Source organism: Protopterus annectens, chromosome 7.part0, assembly GCF_019279795.1.
Source record: "Protopterus annectens isolate FY-2018-M chromosome 7.part0, PAN1.0, whole genome shotgun sequence".
Classification (NCBI taxonomy): Eukaryota; Metazoa; Chordata; order Ceratodontiformes; family Protopteridae; genus Protopterus; species Protopterus annectens.
In genome coordinates this window covers 384,149,021-384,171,324 of record NC_056739.1, presented here as the reverse complement: position 1 = coordinate 384,171,324, position 22,304 = coordinate 384,149,021, and the positions used below count along the sequence as shown (strand labels likewise).

At 37.4% G+C, this 22,304-nt stretch overlaps 1 protein-coding gene across 2 annotated transcripts in view; it reads right to left on the bottom strand.

Moving 5' to 3' along the window:
• Positions 1 to 7,747, bottom strand: part of CTTNBP2NL (CTTNBP2 N-terminal like) — a 593,921-nt gene extending 586,174 nt beyond the window's left edge. The window contains exon 1 of one of the 2 annotated variants that reach the window (XM_044076951.1): positions 7,579 to 7,747. The gene's annotated coding sequence lies outside the window, so the exon portion shown is untranslated. Of the gene's footprint in view, positions 1 to 7,062; positions 7,180 to 7,578 lie in introns of those variants that run through there. The other variant, XM_044076955.1, reaches the window with a different exon arrangement.
• Between the last annotated feature and the right edge of the window lie 14,557 nt (positions 7,748 to 22,304).

Sequence of the window (22,304 nt, the reverse complement as noted above, 5' to 3'; positions counted from 1 at the left end):
GATCCAGTGTTTGAAGGTTTTCCACGTCCTTATGTATCAATTTTCAGGATAATGCTTTCCATGACTTTACAGAGGAGACTAGTCAGACTTATGGGACTATAGTTCACAGGGTCCATTGATGGCCTGTTCTTGTGCAGAGGGATGACTGTTGCAGTTCTCCATTCATGTAGCAAAAAGAGTGCAAGGATAAGTTAGGCTATTTAGGAGGCATCCTGGAATGTTATTGGAGTCCACAGATGCAATGATTTTGGCCTTACAGAGTGCATCTAGAACCTGCTCCTTAGTGATAGTTGGGGGGGTTGTTTGATGGTATTTCCTGGGGGGACACAACTAGAGGAGAGAAGGGCAAAACTGGAGCTGAATTCATTGGCCAACAGATTTGCTATACCTTCCAGCTTCATTTATAATCATATCTGCACACTACTGTGTGCCGTTTTTGAGGTTGTGGACATAGCTAAAGAAAGCGTTGTGGCTCCCCTTTGCCTTGGGAGGCTATCCTTACCTCAAATTTGACTTCAGTAGATTTAATAAGCCCTCGATTGTTTAGACGGATGAGAGCATTATGCTGATATTAGCACTTCCTAATCTTGGCCATGAATGTATTTCCCCATTTGCTGTACAGTCTTTAGTATTAATAGCTTTCTAGAACCAGCTAAATGTTTAACCTTCCAAAAATAATTCATAGTCCTTTTGCATCTTCTTCCTAGGAATGCTCAAAACTGAGAGAAACAAGACAACAGTTTGTGATAACAGTTTGAAATTGTATTACCCGCAGTGGTGGTGCTGCGGTAGCGTTGTCGCCTCACAGTAAGACGCTGTCCTGTTCGATTCTCAGCTAGAGCGTCTCCTGCCTGGAGACATGCATAAATGGGCGTACCTTCTTGAAGGTTGTGCGTCAGGGCTGGTAACTCGGCACGTAAAATTCAACTACCAATTATTAGCGGACCGGAGTTCCGCTGTGGCGACCCCTAACCGGGAAAAGCCGAAAGACACAAACAAACTTGAAGCAAGTTATGTAATCAGCAGCAAGAATTTTACAATAATTTTAGGGAATGCTCAAAACTGAGAGAAACAAGACAACAGTATGTGATAACAGTTTGAAATTGTATTACTACTTGAAGCAAGTTATGTATCAGCAGCAAGAATTTTACAATAATTTTAGACTCCTTCAGTTAAAAAAAGTGTACATACTTGTTTGCAGACTACTCCAGACATGAAAAACAAACACTTCAAAAACATTTTAGAAATGAGTACCAGCTCACTCAAACATTCCCACAATGTTTGGCCCTTTTAAAACCGATTTATAGTTACAAAAATCTTCATCTGTTTTCTATACCACACCTACAGGGAGGCAGGTATTCCACTAAGTTAAAAATATGTGAATAGAATTAAAATGTAGCAAAAATCATGTTTTGTACTCATGCCCTTTTTCCAACAGACTATTAGAAGGGGAAGAGTGATGAACTCAATTCACATCAGATAAACAAACAGTATGACTGTTCCTCCAAACAAACATGAATCCTGGCTAGTCAGCATTCATAACACTGTTCAGGAGGAATGAAGGACTACATAATGCAAAAAAAAAAAAAAAAAAAAAAAAACAAGAATGTACACTTAGCTATGCCATCTTATTTATAAAGCTTGTCTAACACATGTTAAAAAGAACATTTCACTGGACAGTTCTGTCACTTAAATTACTAAAAATACATACCAGACACAGTCAAGTGAATGTCTGCTTTAAAAAAGTGTGTGCATCGTATTGTAAACATTCATTTTACTATTACAGTTTCACAAACACTTACTTGCAACAGTGCACTTTTCAAGGAAAAACAGCAAGACTCCTTACTCAAATCTAACCAGTCAAAACCCTACATAAACTTAATAAAGGGCAGAAAGGGATTCAGACACATAACATGGGGCATTAAGATACAGTATTAATTATGTTTAATATGGATGATAAACAGCAAACTATATATTTAAGAATTAACACATGCATGAACTTGATATAATTTTTTTCATGAGCAGACAGTCATTAGGAACAACCACATTTAGTTAGCCTTCATAATTCATTTCACCATGACTACTCAATGAATCACTGTGCCAGCTGCTAAGAGACCACAGAGCAGCATCACTGCAGCAAAGAAGGTGATGTCAGATCTAATGACATCATCTGATGTAGATGACAGCCATAGTGGCAAGCTAAGCAGCACTTTATGCAACTGTTTTTTTTTTTTTTGTAAACGGTTCAAAGGGGACTTGCAGGAAGATATATAACAGAGGGAACACACATCTGGCTGATTACCACCTACTGTGCACAATTTGCTTTAAATTAACAGATGCACTTTATAAAAAATGCTAATAAAAGGAAAATATTGCTATAGCAAGTTTAAAATAAAGCCTGATCAAGTATGATAGAAAATGACTCAGCCGTACTTCCCAAAACTACTGAGGCAGACAGTCAACAATGAAACACAGTCACAGGATACATCAGAGGTGCTGAAATCCCCCTGTTATCACAGCAGCGGAAATTAATTCTGGGAAAAAATGATGACCAAAAAAATGCCTTTTCCATCTTCACACTGACAAGAATCCAATGATGCAAATGAAGGAACTTCCATTTCCTGAAAATTTGTAAAATGCCAGCATAGGAAGCAGAAAAGTGACCACTTCATGTAGATGACTTTTTAAGTACAAGAGCTTTCTGTACCATTATTGGAATGGCAAAACAACTACAACATTCTACCATATTCTGATCACCAGCAACACATCTGTAGTGTCAAGGCCATTGGTCAAGATCCAAACCAGGCCATCACCACTTCTCTTCAAGAGGGAATGACATGATAAAAACCACAAATAAAAAGGGGAGGAGGAGAATGGGATATGCTGGGCACTTTGTGTAAATGACTTTTGTTTACAAAATGTGCGATCAGTTTTGTCACTTAGTTTATCAGATAAAAAAAATGACCATACAAGGGAGCAGTACCCAGTTACACATCATACAGACTGGACAGGTGTGCAGTAAACAAAGGAGACATAACTGGACAGGTGTGCAGTAAACAAAGGAGACATAACTTTCATCACTTACAAGGATAAAATATAATAATTCAGTCTGGCTATACTCTTCGAAAGCAGCATTTAACAGGGGGAAGATTAGTCTTAGAAACTCCAGCAAATAAAATAAAGTAAAGTCTACCAACATGACCGTCGTTCAGTCATAACTGTTATCACATGGACAGTTACATAAAACATACAACACCAAATGTAAGTCTACTATCACCTGGTTCCAAGCCATTTGGCTCTTCATCATTATCACTGAATTTCAAAACTTGGAAACACGTTTACTGGCATATGCGTGACTTGTGCACAAAAAGTAAACTTCTAGCAATAACCAGCATAGCTTCCACTGAAGGATCAGACAGAATACAAAACAATAAAAGGAAATAGTAAGAGTTAACCCCATGCTTCCTGCACAAATGACACAAGATACATATGCTCACAGGAACTGCTTATATACAAACTACATGCAGCTACAATAAAGATCAAATGTAAAGCAAGGCAGGTGAATGCAAATCCCATGCATACTACAAGACAAACAAGTGTCTTGCATGTTCTTTTAGCATTACACAGGCATGCACACAGCATTAACATCATAAAACACTTCTGCCCTGAACTGCAGAAGGTTGCTTACTGGGCTAAAATAATGTTTAAAAAAACATATCTTGGAAGTCATGTGCTACTCTATCAAAAGCAACATAAATAATCAGTAGTTGTGTGGTGATAAGTTAAGCACTGTAGAAACCAGTCAAATCGAAAACAACAACCATCGTCCTGAACCATGAGTAGCTTAAAAGTAAATTTAATGAGTTCCACAGTTGAAAAACACTTCACATAAGAGTTCTGCAAAATCCAAGATATGTAAAATAAAATCCAAGAAGGTAGACAAAGGTATAAAAATCCAAATCATGCATAAAATTCCAAACCACATTAGTGCAATAGCAGTACACTTTTAGCCTTAGCAGGCTTCCTCAGGCATGTAATACTAAATTATAACTAGAATGCTTTAAATAGTAAAATCAGTCACATAATATCAACAGTAACATGGTACTGAAAAAGGTCACATGATGTAAAAAAGAAAATCACATATTCCCTTAGAATCTAAGCACTAAAGAATGTAACTCTGAAAGAATGGTTACATAAATATGGATGCATAAAATGTATTGAGTTTGTGGTAGCAAGGTATAACAAATCTTCCGCACCTCGATGGTCCTCCAAAAAGCAAGTAACCAATTTTTGAGCACAAAACAAGTTTATTGCAGCAATAAGTGCTCTCTCATTGATAATGAGAAAGCCTCGCACCTAGATGGTCCTCCAAAAAGCAAGTAACCAATTCCCGGGCACAAAACAAGTTTATTGCAGCAATAAAGGCTCTCTCATAGAACAGATGAGGAAACAATGTTTATAAAGATTTGGGAGCACAAATCAGAACTTTAATACCTAACAGTTTATTTTTCCCAGTAATGTGGAGTATTTGTGGACCTGTAGATGCACCAAGCATTTGCTTTAAAAATACTATGATTTTGTGGGGTTTAGGTAGCATGTAAAGGCTTACTGAAATTTAATATACTGCAAATTCATGTAAAAGTGGTCAGAAGAAATGTATGATCTTCAAAGCAATGCAAATGCACTTACTTCATGTACAAATGAACAAAAGGACAGAAGCTTAATTTTGTCATTTGCTACTTTAAAAAAACTTGAAATGCTTTTATAATTTATTAAAATCTCCCATTATAGAAACCGGAAACATGCTCAATTCATTTATAAAACTTGTCTACAAATCATGAAAGGTTCACACCTTGTCCGAAGCCTGAAAGAAAACAGATTTTCACAGCTTGTAAAACACTACTACACAGTATCAACAACTACTTTAAATTTCCAACCACAGAATCAGATCAGATTTCTGGACCAACTATTCTGCACAATGATTTAGGGTTTGACAGTTCTCTGGATGCAACATTTGAGAATATGCTCAGGCTTCTTAAACAGCACTGCTCATTTCCACAAAACATATCTCATTACTCTAAAACAAACAGCAGTATCAACTTATAACTCTCTCGTCTCCTGTACCAAATGAAAATCAGGAAAGGTTTTTTGGTCACATGTCATCAAGTCTTGTAGTCATTCACCTCAAAGACCTCATGCCACTGACTCAAATGAAAATGGCTGTAGCAAAAACTAAACAAACATATGTTCCAAGTAAACAGAATAAGCTGATAGGTCATCCTACCAAAGATGAATGACGTACTCCTCCTTGTTATCAATGATACGGCAAGATGTGGTTATCACAGTCAGACTAAGTGACGTCATGATCCACGTGTGCAGGACCTTGGCAAGTGGCATTTAACTCTTACAGTAACATTAAGCAAGTACATATTTCCCACAAAAATAACTCTCTTAGGCAGGAGAAATCATCTAAATAATAAAATGATTTTAACATTCAAAAGTTGCAATACCTTTCTTGCCTTAAAAATGGAGAATACAACTAAAGTTATGTGTTCAGCAAAATGTGAAGAAGCCTATGGCAGAATATACTGTATCATGTTTCTTTTATAGCTTTATGACCTTGTTGCTTTCTACATCACCTCCTCAAGTGAGTTTCTGCCAGTTGTCATTATAAGATGCTTATAGCCCCACTAGCAGTCTGCCTCTGATACTGACAGTATTTTTTTTTTTACCGTTCTACTAATGCCTGTCCTCTGCAAATCTTATTTAATCTTAGACAGCACACAAGTGTTATATAGCATACATGACTATTTCAATAGCATGTAAGATTGTTTCCATGTCACTTGCTCAGGTATATGTAATAAAATGTTGAAATGAATTACTAACTGCACATGCTAGAAATATGGGGAAGGTGCAATTAAATACATTATTGCCCTTTCAGTGTATGTTACAGTATTTCAAAACATATTTTGAAGATGAACCATGTAAGGCTGAGGAGACAGTCTTTCATTTCATTTTACGTTTCAAATATATCTTTCAATAATAACTACATTTAGACATACGTACTACTGATTCCGTCCACATTTACATACAGATACAAGGTATTCTTGTTGCATTTCTGAACTACTTGTAATGTTAATCCACTTTGTCTGTTCAGTATCTGTTATGTAATATAACTCCTCCAGGCTTGTTTTACCTTTGTCCACTGTGATGGCTGAGCTGGGTTCTTAAACCAGTCCACATACCGAGTTAACAATTTTAAAATAAATAAATACATGTCAGAAGTGCATTTTATAAACTAAATGAGCATTTCTTCTGTATGAAATGCAAACTGGACAAGTAGGCAATAATACCTTTTGCAGCTTGCAAAATGGCTGGTACATATATAATTGTATAATTGTTGGCATAATGGTTAAGGTGTTTACCTCATAAACACAGGGTATGACTCTCATCTTTGAACGGAAATTGGCTAGGCTTCAAATGACCTGCAAAGGCAGCTAGCCTAGTATTTACCGATGAGCTTACATATTTCGTTCACGTTGGGCAACCGGAATGACCCAACAAACTTCTCCTTAATAACATGGAGTTCCAAGTAGTAAAACCTAAAAACTATATACATGCAGTGAAGTTCCTAGCCCTTCACTATGCAGGAAGCTCTCATAACATAGTATCAGCTTTCTACAATTGACACAAAAAACGATTCATAGTATAAGTTAAGGAACCAACAACCGATTACACACTCCCTACGCAATGTGCACCAAATCTGAAGCGCTTATACTCACTACTTAGATCTTAACAAGTGTGCCGCAATTCCATGATGTAGTAAAAGTTTAACGCACAAAAAGTATTGCAACAGACAGCATGTGTGTTTGGGGGTGGGGGAGCTCTGCTATTTACCGTTTCCTCAGCACTTGCACCTGCAGCCATTGAATCCCATTTAGCATTCATGCAAAGAACTAGATAAGTACTCACTCACATTACACTTGGACGGATCACTACTGCTGCATAGGAAAAGAACCACAACTGACACTCCTGCTAGGTTTTTTTTAGATTGTTATTCACCTGGCTTGCAGTGCACTCGGGCAATCTCAAAAAGTTAATTTCTTTTCGCCAAACTTTAATTGATCGTTGTAGAACGATCACTCCCTTGCACAAGAATGGTAGCCAAGCTACCTGCAGCGATTACTACAATAGCCACTTTGTACTTGCACAATGCAGAGACCTGCAGATCTGGCTCGGCCCCTTCCGTGAGGACCACATCGACAACATACTAGGAAGAGCAGCCGCTCTCCCCGTATCCCTTAGGACAGCCCCCTCCGGCCGCTTCTTTCTTGTTCTCAAAACCAGAAATATATTTTCACATCTTAACAAAATGAACAGTGATTTTTTTATCTACTTCTGTGGGCTAGTGAACACCTTTACAAAATCGCAGAAGCCACAGCTGCTTTCTGACAAATAAAACTGAATGCAACTTTTTCCTCAACGAACTTCACATCCTCAAAATAAACAGCAGTGGACATTGCCTAAATTAACCACTTCTGCATTTAACAAATGAAACCAGCAAACTAGTATTATTACCTTTTTGATGAATTACTCGCCCTTTATCTAGAATTCTCAATCCCTCTCCATCCAAAAAAAAATCTGCTTTCCCACTGCACCAATCCCAGCGGAAACCCTGGATCGGCACTGACCTACACCAAGGCGAGCCACTCCGGGCACGAAACAGCTGGCACTGGTACTAACTGCAGCCAATGCGTTTGCAGAGGAGGTGGATCTCCAAAATGTCATTCAGTCTTTGAGTTAGTTCTTTGTTTGGGAGGGTGTGCGCTGCTCGAGGTTTGAGGCATGACGTCACATCCTGCCGCTAAACCTTGCAACTCATTTTGACTTCTTGCGAATTCCTTGAATTGCATTAGGGTTGGTTTACTTAGGAAATGCTAAAATTTCCATGCGATGTTTATTTTCAGAGTAAATTACAGTAATACAGAAAAATATGTAGTCAGCAGTATTTGAACATATTTGGGTTACATCTTATAACTGTATTTTTGTTGTAGCTTGACCGTTAAGGTTGCATGTGAGTGCTGCAAGTAGCTGTGCAATCTCAGCATAGGCGCATACAGTTTAAACAGACTTGGTCTAGTCTGCATAGTTCCGCATTCATTTAGCTCTGTGCATTTTTATGCACGCATTTTATTTCTAAAATTAAAAGAAGCATGCACATCAATAATCTTGATTTGTAGAGGAACTTGTTTGTTTTGTTCCTTCATTTCCTGCTGTCACCTGTTATTGCATTTGCTGGTCATGACCACAGTGGCTAATGCTTGTTCCGTAAACTTCAGTGTTCCAAAACAAGTCTGTCTTATTTATTTAGTCTGCATGTGTTTTATATTAATAATTTGTTTCTAGTTACCTACTGTGTATATACTTTCCGGGACATCACAGAGAAACGATCTCTACGCCCAGCTGAGTTCACTAATGTTTCTGCGTCCCAGTATAATGAAGATATATCCCTTCATATTACTCCATAAAACCCATGGCTTATACTTTTAATGTATTCTTGTTGCATCATTTCCTTTCATAAATGGGGACTGTAGCTCAGAACTGTCCATCTCCAGGATGCTGAACACTACCTTCTTCTCATAATGTGGAAGTCATTATCAACCCTCTTTTTCCCATTTTCTACATGTGGTCGGGGATGTCATGTTACCTGTGGAGATCTCTCGCGATTTGATGCCACACTACTGGCTTGACTGTCACAGATCTCTCACGCAATCCAACCACCTCTTTGCTGGATGTCCTTGTTACCTCTTACCTTCTTCATGTCTGTCCCAAATCCTCTTCACTAGATTGTCTTCTGTTTTTCTGCACATATTCTTGAACAGCCATAGTCTGTTCTCTCTGATTTTTTTTGCAATTGGAGCTACTTTGGCTTCTGCTCTTATGCTGTCATTTCTTCGTCGGTCCCACAGTGTGCATCCTACCACCCTTCTGAGGCACTTCATTTCCATCACCTCTAGCTTCCTCATCTGCTCTGCCTTTACTGCCCAGTTTTCTGTACCATACATTAGTACTGGTCGCACCACTGTTTTGTACACCTTACTTTTCAGCTTCTTCGGCATTCTTCTGTCATACACTACACCTGACACTGCATGCCAGTTTGCTGCACCCCCTCTGATTCTAGCTTTGATTTCTTCATTCAGACTTCCTTTCTGCTCAACCACCCTTCCTAGATAATAAAACCGACAAACCAACAAACTAAACTCAAATATACAAACAGAAGCAAACTGAACAAGTGGCACTATTAAAAACAAATAAACTTTAATAACAATAAAGCGCTTTTCGTTTGTGTATCATACACAAACTTCTTCAGACAATAAGTTACCAACATCGTCATCCTTATATAACAGCTATTAGCTCTATTAGTGTTGTTAGTATGCCTATCAAGTTTTAAAGGAATACTGACCTTAAACCATCAACAGTGCAACCTTAAAGCACAGTGTATCCCAGTGTCATTTAATCCACAGAAGTATATACATACAAATAAAAATAAACAATAATAATAAAAATAAGTAAATAAATAGCCACTACTAGTGGTTTTTACATACATTCCTAGATACTTGAAGCTATTAACCTGTTCCACTATCTTCCCTTCTATCTCAATTCTCAGATTCTTCTGATTTCCCCAGTTTGCTGCCATTACCACTATCATATCTGTACATAATTTCACCCCATGTGCCTCCAGTTTTGCATTCCATTCCCCTATCCTTTGCTGAAGTTCTTGCTCAGAGTCTGCCTGTACTGCCACATCATCTGCATACAGCAACTTTGTTGATCTGTCCCCTCCAACCTGTTTGCTAATGTAGTCCATCACCAGTATGAACAGCAGTGGGCCCAGAGCTGAACCCTGGTGCACACTCACTCCCACTGGGAACACCTCTGCGAGACCAAGCACTGTTTGTACTTGAGTCATTAATTCCTTGTACATAGCCTGCACTAATTCTGCCAATCTTTCTGGGACTCCACAAATTCCTTGCTTTGCATTGGGACTGGTTATTTAACAAAAGAGAGACAGTCAAAAGATCACATACAAGATTGTCCAACATGCAGCTCAGATAGATTTCCTCCTAGTAAGGAAAGGGCACTGGGGAAGAATCAGTGACTGCAAAGTCATCCCCAGTGAAACAGTCAGCCCACATCTTAAACCCCTGGCTGCCACAATCAGCTGCAAGCTGTGGTCAGAGAAGGCTCTATGTTCTGAGACCATGCTGAAGACCTGGAAGTTGACTGGAAAGAAAGCACAACAGTTCAATAAATAACTTAGGGCTCTATCATCCTAAGAGAAGGAAATAGGTGGAAATGAAGCAGAATGGCAGTGTCTCAAAACAGTATGTGTGAGGACTACAAAACAGATTTGTGGCTGAGCCAGATATGGAAATACGGTACATAAGGAAAGCTGGTGATGGAATGCAAAAGTCCAGCAAGTCATAATGTGGAAGAAATGGGCAAAATGTGGAACACTTACTAACAACTTCAACTAGGAAGCTAACAGGGTGTTAAAATGTATTGCTTTGTACAATGCCATTTTTTGCCTGGGGAGGGGAGGTGATGGCTCCAGGCATCCTTTCTTGCTGAGGCACAATAGGAATATAGGGCTAGCTTGGGTAGGGGAGGAGTATGTAGGACATCTGAGGACAAAAAAAAATTCACCTGCAATCCATTCTTAAACATGAAAGATCATTTCCATAGATTTTTCTATGAAAAAATAACTATCACAATGTAATGTATTCACATATCCTAGCAATATGTATAATATAGGGAATAACTAAATTTGTGGTGCTTAAGGATTATGTTTGGCTGGTGCAATTCTAGTCTGAAGCTAACAATGCAACAGAAGTGGGGGAGTTATGTGGCCTCAGAGGTCAATGCACAGCTCTACAGTAGGAAATCTTAGATAGGTAGGTGTTCAGATCTGGTACTGTTAATTACTGTAAATGTGTAAAGAAATAGTGACAGACAGGACTGCCTTACTCAGGATATGTGATATTCAGCCTAGTGGGGACATTTACATAGCTACAGGATTTTAATCCATCCAACCATCTTTAGGGGGCAGGGTTGGTATAATGGTTAAGGTCTTCACTTCAGACACAAGATACAGGATTTGATTCTGACTTCTGGTCAGTGTCTGATTATTGGCTAGGCTTGTAATACTCTGCAGACTAATTGTCTAATTTTTACATTGAACCTATGAATAGGTTCATAGGTAGGTACTAAGCCATTGGCCCTAGGGCCTCTATAAGCCTAGCCAAATGGTACCCTGGCTTTTGCCACCCAAGAAAATTATTTTCCTGTGCCCCTGTCAAGCAGAGCCACAGAAGTGATCCCCGGGGTGAATGTCCTATCTCCCATACAATCATCAAGATTTTTCTTGAAGAGTGCTAATGAAGAGCTTTGTTTGATATAGATAGGTAGTTTGTTCCAGAGTATGGGAAGTCTCTGAGACAGGAATCTATCCCTCCAGCATGTTCTGTTTATTGTGGTGACAAGGTTTAGGTCCCTAGAGTGTGTAGCTCGGAGTGATTGGGATTTCTTTACGTGGAGCATGTCCAACAGCTCTGGGTTTGACATAGCTTTGTATGTTAGGCAGAAATCGCCTTTAAGTAGGCGATATGCGTCAGAGTAAAGCTGGAGTTTTTTGAGACAGTCTGTGTAGGGCATCTGTTTGAGGCCGGTAATCCTCTTTGTGAGATATTTCTGTGGCCTTTCCAGTTGTTGCAGATGTCTTGTGAGGTACATACCAAAAGGGGCGTTATACTGTATAATGGGTTTAATGAATGATGAGTAGAGGGGAATAATTACCTCTTTTTTCCTGGATGAGAAACCTTTTGTGATGAGGTGTGCCACATAGAAGGATTTCCTGACTACTGTGGCGATGTGATTATCAAAGGAGAGACTACTGTCCACCTGTGTCCCAAGGTCTCTTATCACACTTTCAGTGTTAAGTAGACTACCGCCTGTGTGGTAGTTCATGGGTACAGAGTTTTTACCAAAAGGGATGACAATGCACTTTCTGGCATTGAGCTTGAGGCCATGGCTTTGACACTAGGCATCTGTCTCAGTGAGGCCCTTTTGTAGGATGTCCACATCGTTAGAAGATTTGATTATGGCTCCCAGTTTGCAGTCATCTGTGAACTTTGTTAGCCAAAGACCTTCTGTGTTAGCCTGTACTTCAGAGAAGTAAATACCAAACAGGAGAGGACCTAGGACTGAACCCTGTGGTACTCCACTTGTCACTGGTCTGAAGTTGGATTTAGAGTCTGCTACTTTCACAGTGTGGGTTCAGTCAGTGAGCCAGTTGGCAACCCATCTTGTGACATAGGGATTTATACCTAGTTTAGTGAGTTTGTCTATAATTCCAGAGTGGGGGATGGTGTCAAAAGCCTTGGCGAGATGTAGATAGGCTGTGTGTACTACCTTACCTTCATCTACAGCTCAAACATTTGTATCTCAGCAAAAAAGAGGACAGATCTCAACAGAAATTCAAGAGCAGCAAGCTGCACCTGTTTTGTACCAATCAGAAATTTGGATTTCATTTAAAACCCATTTCTCATTTTGCAGCTAAAACGCTGATAGCCATTTGCTAAACAAAACAATGTACTCTCGCACTGTAAATTGACTTAGCATGAACAATAGAAAACTTCTCTTCCCTTGAAAATCACACAGATGGTGCATCTGGCAACCCATCAATCTACAAGAGACTTGCCGGGATTTTTAGTGAATAGTATATCGTGAAGAACTAATTAGCGACTATTGGAAGGATGCAGAAATTTCAAAAGACAAATGTGTAATACATTTGCTAACAGCTTGGTACAGCCTACTGAACACATGTCCTTACCAGGAGCAGCCCAGGAGTACTGTCTAGTGAAATAGCATTGTCAGAGTCATACAGAAGAAAAATAAAGACTGAAGGCATTAAACCTTGTACTACAGGAAGCAACTCTAACAGGGCATAGCCTTATACATCTGGACCAAGTCCCAGACAAATAGTTGTAGCTCAAACAGAGAATTTCACACCTGCATGCCTGGAAAAAAACAAGTTACATTAACAATATATTAACATTAAACTTGAATATTTCATGCTGTCCAATTTATCCACAGCTAAATAAACTATACTGTCAACATTCAAAAAAAGCAAGGAAACAAAGGATCATACTCAAAGACATGCCTCATAATTATGCTTCTGTTTACTACAATCAATTTCTGTCCTTTAAACCATAACTAGTATGGGATGCAGGAGCAAAGTATTTATTTAGGCAAACACAAATGTGACAGTGACTACCCATTTTATGACTACATAAACATTAGATATCTGTTTGCTATCAAATGAATGAACAAATGCATAAATAATGAGTTAGAAATGGACTTCACTGAACTGCTGTGTCACCCATACAGTGCAACCTGTTGCACTGCAAGCCCCATTCTCTTAGCTGACGAATCAGTGACAAACACTCAAAAGCAGGAATATATTTTTAAATATTGGTCTTATATACATGAACAGTAGCAGATTTTGATTTAGCAAGCATTTTCTGAAAGGTATGAAGTCTGAAACTCATGTTTGTTATCATTTAGTGGCTGCAGTTCACAACACTTAAGCAGAAAGCCATAACATTTTATAAGGAACATACCACAAATACAAGGGGAAAAATCAGTAACAACCGAGAATGCAAAAAATCAACTACAGCCACTTGTATGACTGTACAACTCAGATACTGTTTGAGATCAAATAAATGAATGAATTCATAAGTAGTAGTCCAGAAATGTAGCTCAGCTGGCTGCTGTCAGAACCATACAGTGCAGCCACATCCCCAACACCAGCTCATCTTCTCAGCTCAGGATTCAGAAAGTAAAGACAAAAAATAAAGAAGAGGTTTTAAATATTGTTCTTGTATACTTAGAACATTGCTAGAATAACAAGCTTTGCATTAGTAAAGATTTTCTGAATGCTACAAGTCTGAATCTCATATGCCTGTCATTTTGTAACCACAACCTGCAACATTTTGCCAGAAACTCATAAATTCTACAAGTTACAGATCAAAATACTGCTCAGTTTTTGTGTTCAAAAATTCTGGACAAAGTCATAATAATGGCCTAGAACTTCTAGACCTATTAAAAGCTTTTTATACAGTGTCCCACTAACTACTTTTTCAACTTGAGACCACAAACTGCTCCCCACACACACCTGGTTCCATAACTATCTACACAACCAAAAACAATCTGTTAGATGGCAAAACAAGAAATCCAGTTACCTAGTCAACAACACAGGCATTCCCCAAGGGTCTATTCTTGGGCTCTTGTTTTTTAACATATTTATTAATAATCTTCATAAAGCATCCCTGCAAAGTGCACTCATTCAATAAGCAGATGATTTGACAATAATTACATCCTCTAACAACATCTTAGATCTCCTAAAGTTAACACAAATTTACTTCCATCAAATCCTGGCTGAACGAAGCTCAACTGCTACTTAATCCCAAAAAATCAAAACTTTTACTCTTCACAACCAAACCTATAACTCCAGACATAAAAATATTCTCTCAAAACAATACAGAAATTGAAATTGTAAAAACAGCTAAACTACTTGGCATCACAATTGATGACAAACTATCCTTTGAGAATCATATACTCAACTCAATCAAAAAGACCCATTTTAAGCTTGGCAAATTCTATAGGCATAAACTCTGTTTGGACAAGTCTACCAAGCTGAAACTAACTAATAGTCTACTTCTACCCTCCCTCCTGTATGGTAACCCCATTTTCACTAACCTACACACATCTCTCCTGAACAAACTGCAGTCGTGCTACTATGAAATAGTTATGTTTGTCTCCAACATGCCAACTCGCACACATCATTGCCTGGCCATTAAATCTATAAACTGGTTTGCATTTCCTCATTACCTACATTTATCCCAACTTACTCTCACCCACAAACTACTAAATAATCCAAACTTCTGCTCATCCCTTCAAACTATAATACAAACACACACCCCTACTCAGCATCTTAGGTCCTCTAACAAACAACTCTTAACCATAACTAAACCAAACAAAAGAGCTGGACAATGTCTCTATTCCCATGCCATTGCCAAACTTTGGAATGCGCTCCCTCTCTCTCTTACTCAACTAGACTCTTTAAAAACATTTAAATTTGCACTAAAAGAACGCTATGTCAATAACCTTGTCTGTTCTTGCAGTCATGTAATTAAACCACCTTAAATGTTTTGGCCACTATACACTACAAATACTTTTACTAACTTAATATAGTTGCAATTTAAACATTCTGTCTTAGTATCCAATCTCTCTTGCTTTCTTTATTTCTGTGACTGAATAAACAGAATTGATTAAACTGTATTCTTATGAGAATATTTAAACAGAGTTACTAAAAATTTAATACACTGGGTTTATTTTCTTGTATTGTTTACCTCTATAATATGTATTTGTCTTTGTATATCTACTTCAATTTGTATTATGTAAAAACTTTCTTGACTTTCAAACTTAAGCTGATGTTATGTAAAAAGGTCTGTGAATGTATGGAGCTTTTCTCCCTGGGCCTCTACTGAAAATGGGTCGTTGGGTCCAGTGGACTTTCCCTGTCAATAAATATCAATAAATATAAATAAATAAATAAATTGAGGGAGGGGCAAATTTTAAGTATTTTATGCACTTGCTAATCAAGTAAACACAATTGACAAAGGGTTCTCTTTTTCAGGGGTGACCCGGAGCACTGTTTGGTTAAGTAGCTTGTTCAAAGTCACACATTAGGCAAATAGAGATGAAAGGATTCAAACCCTGTACTTTTGACTACAAGCCTTAAGTGCTAGACAACTCTAAATCACATAAACATTAGTGGAAGAAGTGTTGCGTGGGCATGTATTTTCTGACCAATACAAAGTAATTTGTATGGAATTCTGTTTTGCCAAAGGGAAAAATGCATTATTATCCCCTTTGGCAAAATTGAATTCTCTACAAATTACAACATTGATAGCACACCCCTGAGTTCCAACACAGTGGTATGAGACTTGGGAACACAGGTTGGTAGCAATCTGAATTTTGACCACCAAGTTTCCACAGTGGGAAGGAAAGCCTTCTACGTAGCACACTTCATAAGCAAGGGCATAGCATCCAGGTCAAGGGATGTTATAACTCTTTACTCAACCCTCTTCAGACCACTACTAGAGTATAATGCACCCTTTTGCATGTACCTCACCAGACACCTGCAGCAGCTGAGAGACCTCAGAGGCTTCTCACTAAGAAAATACAGGGACTCCAAAACATGACCTACATGGACACGTTGAAATACCTGTCCCTTTACTCTGTATCATATAGGCTGCTGAGAGGTGACTTTTGCCTGGCCTATAAAGTAATCTCCAACCATGCTCTAATGGAAATGCTTCACATTCACAAGTCAAATGGCACAAGAGTCACTCGCTCTAGGGATCTCAACCTAGCTTGTGACATTAACAGAACATGTTGGAGAGACAGATATGTCTCACAGAGACTGCCACTTCTCTGGATTTTACATAAAAAATTTAAATATAAATTCTGAAATGAAACAAAATTATGGGATTCCCATCAAGTATAGAATCTCAAATGACAAACAGGATTAAATAAAATCTGCAACACTGCTCCATCTAAAGAAATTAGCAGTATCTGTAAAAAAGAAACCAGTTGCAGAACTTTTAACATTATACTCAAACCTGATACAAGCCCTCATCATTACATCCCAAGGAATCCTAGGCATCCACCTCTCCAGAAGACTTAAAACATGTTGATAATATTTTATCCATAAAGAATCTGGTAGGAGTAGCATATTTTGAATGAAAAATCACCAACGTGGATACATTCTCATTAAAAAAGAGCCTTCCAGCAAAATATAAATTTAAATTAAACCAGGAGTTTAATAATCTCTTCCTTACATGTTTTCTTCAATTGAGGTAAAGAAATGTATTCATTCTGTGAAGAAAACATCCTTCCCAAAAAGTTTAAGACCAAGCTCTACCTTATGATAATAATCCACACAAGTGTTATGGTGCTTGTTTGTGGCTGACAGTGTGTGTGCAAATGAATGCACGACTGTCTGCACATGTGCATGCAGTGGAAGGGTGCCTATGTTATCATAAGAACTGGGCTGGTAGGGAGATCATTTACTACCAGTACTATCATGATTATTGGGCTGGTAGGGACACCATTTAGTGCAATCAGGTCTTACAGCACAGCGTTTGATTCAAGAGCCATGGTAAATTAGTCACTCATGAGGGTTTTCTGTGTAACATTATTGTGTCTCTGAATCAGAGATTTTCTCTGTTCCACAAGTTCACAATACATATTGGAAATTAGTATAGGCAGAAAGAATCTTGCAGAGTCCAGGACCATGGCAATTTGTTTTTCCTATCTAATAAGGGTTTTAAAGAATAGTGCTAATTTAATCTCAATAAATGTGTCTGAAGTTGAAACATCAAAACTGTTGCAGATGAAGTTTGCCAATCAGAATACCATACTGGTCTTTTCATAACTGCAAGGAAGGAAAGCACACCAAAACTGCATTGTTTTATCATTGTACTGTATATTAAAAAAAAAACAACCAGACTTACTCAACTCAGAAGTAAAAATGGATTACAATAAGAAGTCAACAAGAAGGCCATTTCACCAATAAACAGTGACTTCTTGGCACTTCATTAAATTACGTTTGAACATATTAAATCTCTATTATATTAAAGAAACATTATGATACAGTATAGTGGTAAATATTTGGAAAAGAAAAGTCTTTGCTGTTATTTAATGTTGTATCTACTACATTTTCTTAGCACTTAAATGCCAATAATACTCTTTTTATTAACTGTAAGTTATACCTAAAAGTGTGAAACCAATAGTTTTAATATTTCTCTTTTGAATTATCTTGAACTTCTTTATATGTTATTCTTTTATTTCTGTTAATAGATTTATAAACAGCAGATGGATTGAATTATAATCTCTCAATATGTGTTTGGCTTCTATAGTCTGTAAGTTCACATCAGCATAAGCCAGAAGAACATGACTGATTACTGGAAGCACCATTAAGTAACTTTCCTATTGTGAATAAAACAGGATTCACAGCCAGAGTAAATAACAATGTCAATAAGGGACAATCATATCTTATATCATTCATTATAAAAATATCTATTAATATGGCATTATTAACATGACGTGACACATAACTATGTATAGATCATTTAATATCTGTAATCAAGTATCAAGGTATTGATAACGGTGCAGTGTCTGAAAAATAAACTAATGAATTATCAGATCAAAATATTTAGTAGCATGTCATTTTCTAATAGATAGATATGAGTACAAATAGTTTCACTTATATTTGTTTAATTAATGTCTGTAAATGCTTATTTGTAAATGTTAATTAGACCTGGTAGGCTAAAAAACAATTTGATTGTGTTTTTTAAAATATGAATTCAAAATGTTTGCTATAATTTATCAACATTTAGCATAGAAATAGGAAGATAATATGTTTCAAGACCTGTATTCACATCTTCTAGTTTCAGAATAATATCGGCTAGTTTCACAGAATTTGGAATATTACAGTTAAGTGTAATCAAATGAAGACGTTCTAATGAATGTAGACTAATCTTCTGCATATGCTTGATAGAATTGAGCAATGAAGCTATCTGGACCTGGAGAATTTTCTCTTTAACGCCCTCATGACTTCTACTGAACAAATATTTCTAAAATAATAATCAGATTGCAAAAAAGTTTGTCTTGGAATAAAGGGTAACCAACTACAAAGTTTGCTATGTTATTGGGTATAAGATAGTATACATTCTCTGACAGTAACAAACTCAGCTTTGTTGAATCAAGTTTGAATTTGATATCTTCATCTTTTACATCTAGTATGTAGTTTTAAAATATTTGAGATTGGCATTTGAGTTGATACAGATTTATCTATATGTCATAAAATACATTTATTTTTCTTGTTATTAAATACAAAAGAATTGTGAGGGAGAAACTTAAGTTTTTCAATCCTAACTTTTTTCTTTCCACGGTGACATATATATCTTTGTTAAATGCTAATAATTTCTCTAAAATATCTAACTGCTTATCTGCTTACTAGATCTCATACTAGTTTCTTAATACCTATTGTTAAGCCTTAAAATAACAGTAGATTATTACCTTAAAGGTGTCCCCCATTTTTAAAAGAATAGATTCACATCCCACTCCCTTTGAGCAGAGGGATAAAGCCTTGCCTGTGACCCAGCTGACCCGTGTCTGACTAAGTGGCTCAGGAAAGAGTGGGAGAATGTCAGTAAGTGGCCATTATTGGCTTGTCCATCTTGGGGGAATGGAGGCTGTGGCGGTGGCACTTACGGGATGCACTGGGTATTACACTCTCAGAGCTTGGGCTTGGTAAGTAGACACTGCACAGCAATGAATAAACAGTTGACAAACCTCAGATAAGATGTATATTTATGCCTGCATATTCTCTGAAGCCTGACAACTATTGCAGAGCCTTGAGTGCTGCTAGCAGGATCAGGAGCTCAAGGGGGATGATTTGCTTGCCTTTCTCACTGATCTTCCTCCCTACCACTCACAGGATGTAGGTTTGTATGCCTATCCCAGGTAATAGATATACTCTGGCTCCCAACCAAGGAAAGGGAATGGATCAAGCCTCCACCTTGAATGGGGGGGGGGGGTAGGAGAATATTAGGCTAACTGCCATGAAGGGCTAGATTAACCTTTGCTGAATCAAGTTTGGATTTGAAGCTACATTTATATTTTCATCTTCTATATTTAGAATGTAATTCTAAAATACTTGAGATTGACATTGAATTGATACAGATTTATCTGTTTGTCATAAAATACATTTATTTTACTTTTACTAAATATATTCTCTCCCTCTCAGTTCTATTGAAAGTTTTTCAACTCTCACATTTTTTTTTTCTATGATGAAATGTCACTCTGGTGGGAGACACTGGGTCATATGAATCCCTCCTAGCCTTGTGGCCCAAAGCAATCCAGGACAGGAGGGGACTTAGTGCACCTGCTCTACAGGCACAGTCAATGTTCCCCAGGAGGAGGGATGAATAGGACAATTAGAACTGGTAGCAGAGTGGACAGGGGGAATATATATAGTTCATTTTCAGATGTATAGCCACAGTTGTTTGGCTGAATAAATATGCTTGACAAAATCTAGCTTCTTGTACAGATGTGCTTATGTCACCCTGATTGCTTAACTTTTCTAAATGGCAGTTTATGCAAAACAGTTGTGTGATCAGAAAGTGAGCAATGGATAATTTCAGTGTAAGATGTATCATTAATAATAATGTGGAAGAGAAAATAAAATTTATTTTAGATTATAATTCATGAAAGTGTGACACATGTATATTACTTTTTTAGAAATACTTTTCAGCTTCCAGAAATTGTGCAAATCTCTTGCTTGAAAAAAAAATCAAATAGTAATTTCTTATGTTTTAACTGGATGAACAGCTATTCAAATAGGATCTGTCTAAATTTAAATAAGAAATTCCATTCCTGTCTCAAAAAATAATAACAGAAGAAATATTAAGCATTTGTAAAAGATATTTGATAAAAATTAAGTTATATTCAAAACAGGTGCATAAACAGGTCCTAGTGTAAGTATTTTTAACAGTTGAGATGAAAAAAATAATCTAACCTTATAAACTTACATATTGGTCCAAGGTAGCACCAGGACATTTAGTGTTACGCAGTATTTGAACTCCTGCAGAGTTACTTGCTCCATTATTACTGATCCAGTATTTTTTTATTTCTAAATGCTGATACTTAGTCTTTGTCAAAACGTGTTTCTTTTAAAATGTTTTCTTGTCTGTATTTCATGTTTCACAACCTTTTTCTATTTCTAAGTAGCATTTTGCTGCGGTGGTGGTGCCGCGGTAGCGTTGTCACCTCACAGTAAGACGTTGTCCTGTTCGATTCTCAGCTAGAGCGTCTTCTGTGGGGAGACATGTGTGAATGGGCGTACCTTCGTTGAAGGTTGTGTGTCAGGGCTGGCAACTCGGCACGTAAAAATCTACTGCCAATCATAAGCGGACCGGAGTTCCGCTGTGGCGACCTCTAACCAGGAAAAGCCAAAAGACCCAACATACACATGTTATATTTAAGCGCAGTAATGCAGCTACAACCAGGGTAAATGTTTAATGTTAACATAACAGAGAATAATGCAGTGTGCACACATGTATATATATATATATATATATATATATATATATATATATATATATATATATGGCTCCCTATCACATTGTCGAAAGTTCAAATCTCCAAAGACAATATGGCTGAGACCATATCGCTGAAGATTCAAATTGCTGACCATTGTGTATTGGATTGCCATATAGTGCGAAACCCAGAGATTTGCCATTTTCATCACTGTAGTGCAATCAAGGAGTTGGTATATTTAAGGTGTAGGGGTATAGGGGGTGTGGGGGGTGCTGGGGGGCTTGCCCTCCTGCAAAAACCTACAGGTAAGTTGTTCTGTGTTTTTATCACTTTTTCGGCAATTCAAATCTTCGGCGATATGGTCTCAGCCATATTGTTTTTGGAGATTTGAACTGTCGGCGAAGTGATAGTGATCTATATATATATATATATATATATATATATATATATATATATATATATATGTATGTATATATATATGTATGTATATATATATATATATATATATATATATATATATATATATATATATATATATATATATATATATATATATATATATATAAAAAAGCATAAAGCGATAACTCACTTATACTGAACATTGATCACACTGATTATAGAGTCTGATGCCCCCTGGGGATGTATCTCACTAAACATGTTAAACAATTATAAAAAACCCATAGTTTCCTAATCAAAAATATTACAGGATTTCAGTCCCTGGGCTATCTAGAGAGGTTGAAAGCTCTGTCCCTTTAGTCAGTGTCTACAGACATTTGAGGGGAGACCTCTGTCTCAACACACTATTACAGTGCCAGTTGTCCTGGACCTCCTGGATCTCTGCAAGCAAATTATCACCAGTACTAGAACCAGTGACCTAAATCTTCAACAGCAGAAGATTTACAACCTAGCCTTTTCCAAAGCACTGGAATAAACTTCTCCTGCATGTTAAGCAATGCAACTCTATTTTCTTTTAAACATAATCTAAATGACTAGATGGGTAAGCACAAATTTGCTCTGGGATTGGCTGACACGGCCCTTTTGGAGGAAAGGGGTGTGGCATGACACGGGGTACT